The following is a 3,627-nucleotide window of genomic DNA, read 5'->3' as shown; positions in this document are numbered from 1 at the left end:
CGTCCTCAGAGAAAAATTGAGAAAGCTTCTCAGAAGTTCCAGCAGCTTTCTGACAAAGAATAGATCTTCTCTTGCATAAGGCTTCAGCATCAGCCAATAACTCATCAACCTCCATATCCAAAGCCTCACTTGATATATCACTAGCATCAAGTGATTCCCCATCTGAACTTCCACTGTAACCCGAGCTATCTTCATCCTCAGAAGATTCACCAGCATGCACGGGTTCTTCAGCTTTTTCAACCACCTTGGCATAACAAGCTGTGCCACCATTACCCCCTTCACCAAGCTGAAGATTCCGGTTGCAAATCTCGTCAGCTTGAACAACTAATCCTCTGTGGGGATTAGAGTTTGTGGATCCAGAAGAATTTCCTCCCACGGGAACTAATTGTCTGTCAGAATTGTTCTGTTGTTGCTGAGGCTGTCGTTGATTCCTAAACGGATTCTGATTGCCTTGCTTGGCTGGTTTCTGACATTCCCGCTTGAAGTGACCTTTTTCACCACAGTTGAAGCAGGTGACAGCATTTTTATCAAAACCATACTTGGTGTTGTTGTTACTTTCCAAGTTGGTTCTTCCTGTTCTCTCCATAAACTCTTTAGCTCTACGAATAGCACTCGCAAGAGCCCACTTTATATCCATCATCTCGAACTCTTCTTTATCAACCTGTTGATAATCTTCGTTGGTCAGGTTGATATTTCCAATTTGACCGGCAACCAACCCACAATAAGCGCTGACCAAGGTATTTAACATCTCCATATGTTCCTTGGCTATCTCAACACTGACTTTGGAGAAATTGGAAGTATCCAATCTGACAGTGTTAGGGTTGGAAGTAGCTTGAAAGCTTGAAGAACTTCCATAAAACCCTTGTTGTTGTGGTTGTTGCTGTTGAGCTCTGTTTGGATCCAGGAAAGGTGGTGGAGTGAACTGAGGAGCTGTCTGTTGCACATACTGTTGTTGTTGAGAAGAAGAAGAATCTGGTCTTGAGAGCATAGTATATGCTGAAGGATCAAACTGATTTGCTGTAGACGGTCCGGTGTTAGAAAGAAAAGCTGTTTGAAGTTTAGCATGCTGAGGAGCTGGCTTATCTCCTGGAATACCACCTGCGATCCCAAAATACACTTCTGGATTCTGAGGAGTGATTGTTCTTTTCGCCTTGAGCCTTTCTTCAACGGCTTTGTTTTCTAGCTTCTGAATTAGCTCATAAATGGAGATTGTATCTAGAACACCATTTTCCTTGAGAATCTCGAGATAACTGCTCCACTTTGCTGGTAAACTATCAGCAAATTTCTGAACCATTTCTTGTGGAGTGGCGGCAACTTTGAAAGCAAACATTTCACTCAACAGATGGTGAAATCTTGTAGACAACTCTGTTAGACCCTCATTCTCCATGCAAGTAAAACCTTCAAACTCTTTCTTAAGCAGTTCCTGCTTGATCTTCCTTGATTGAGCATTTCCTTCACATCTCATCGTAAGCATATCCCACAATTGTTTTGTAGTTGTGCAGTAGACAAACTGATGGTAGATATCTCTGTGAAGCGCTTGCGTGAGAATCATAAATGCTTTCTTCTCCAATTCGAACTTCTTTTTATCTTCATCCGTCAGGCTGCTGTAAGTCTGAGGATTAGATCCTGCAACTTCTAACTCATTCTCAAATGGAGTGAAGAAACACATCCATAAATCTTGGCCTTGCCCTTGAACATACGTTCTCAATCTTTCTTTCCACCAACCCCAATCGTTTATGTGATTAAGCTTTGGCGGCTTTGTATTTGTACCCGTTTCATTGTCATTTTGCATCATCGCTTGAATACTGCTGTTTTGATTAGTAACTAAAGCCCACTGATGTGCAGATATCATGGCAGCTGAAGGTGGGGTAATAGCCTGCATCCAAGCATTCTTGAAATCTTGATCAGATTGAGAAGTAGATGATTGCGTATTAGATGATTGCGGATTCAAAGTCCATGCAGATGGATCCCATTGACCGTTTGTTCCCATTTTATATTTAATATATTAAGTGAAAATTAACTTTAGAAAAATTGATTTTCACAAACTATGTTAAAAATTTCGAAGGATAACAAACAGCCGAAGGATGTAGGATCGAAAGACCTGAAATTCAACAAACTGTTAAGTCTAAACAAATAAGACTCGAAGGATCCACGAAAGATCACACCTGTTCGAAGGATCAACAGTGTTCGAAGGATCACTGTTGAGATTCGAACAATAACCTCGAAAGATATCCTTGAAAGATTCACCTACACGAAGGATCCTTATCTTTCGAAATGAACAGTAACTCGAAAGATGATCTTTCAAAAAGATTCCTTGACTCGAAGGATAACCTACTGACTTCGAAGGATGTTCGAAGGATGGCTATCTTTCGAATCTCCTTAATCGAAGGATGATCTTTCGAGCTCGAAAGTTATCTTTCGATGGTCTGACACAAGGACAGAAAGTACGACAGGTTGGTGAAAAGGTGATGTGGTAGGTCACCAACTTTCGGCAAAGAGGGATGTTCTGACAACAACTTTTCACAAAACAGATTTGACTTTCAAAAAGATACCCAAAAAGGAAGCTTCTTATCCACACCAAGCAACCGGATTTTTGACCGGAATAATGGCCGGAAAACAGAAACCCTTTCGAATATGATTTTAAGTTACCCGAACCTTCCCGTAACACACCCGGTTAGTTTAGAACACGTTTTTATGGTTAAATATGCAGAAAACACACTAAAAACGGGTGCTAAACCAAGAAACTTTTTGTCCAAAAACAACCAAGTCTTGCACAAAAACCCGGTTTTAACAAGGAAAAGAGCCACGGCTCTGATACCACTTGTAGGTTCCTCGGAGGTTGAGGTTTAACCTATTCCTTGTTATGTTTAACCCACTAGCAAGTGCGGAATCCAAGCTAGCAAGCAAACCGGAGTTTATATGAAAGCAAAGCAAACAAGAGAAAGAGTAGACAAGCAAGTATCAAAGATTTCTCTTGTATTTCAGTGGACACGGTTACAGACCTTGACCAAACTGAAAATACTCTCATACAAGACTTGGGTTCACACACACAAAAGCTCTCAACAATGAACACAACTTGGACAGAACTTGAGAGGAGTGAAACCCTCATGGGATATATATACCCATAACAGATACCCATGCACGAAGGATAGGTATTCTGGTCGAAGGATCATCTATCGACCAGAATTTCTATCGAAAGATCTCGAAGGATCCCAACATACCTCGAAGGATGATATATCCTTCGAGGTCCATTAGAATCCACCGAAACATCATCTTTCGAGGTCATCGAAGGATACAATTCATCCTTCGATGACATCCTTCGAGACATCATATCTTTCAAACCCTAAGTGTTGTTGTTTGGCCAAGTCAAACCAGGAGGATGGTTGACTTGGTCAAACATACATATCAACACATAAACAACATAGTAAAGACGTAAACACAACAGACAAAAGACATCGTTTTATACATTACAAAATACAGACAAAGTACAGACACAAAGTGCACCAACACTTTGTCTTGAGTCAAAACTTTGTCTTCGGTCTTCTTGCAATCTTCAAGTAGTCTTGCACTGTCTTTGGTCTTTGGATAGCTTCAGCTTCAATAGCTTCTGTCAGCAGCAACAGCAGC

The sequence above is a fragment of the Helianthus annuus genome, chromosome 14 (assembly GCF_002127325.2).
Source record: "Helianthus annuus cultivar XRQ/B chromosome 14, HanXRQr2.0-SUNRISE, whole genome shotgun sequence".
NCBI lineage: Eukaryota > Viridiplantae > Streptophyta > Magnoliopsida > Asterales > Asteraceae > Helianthus > Helianthus annuus.
Note: the sequence above shows the minus strand (reverse complement) of the source record.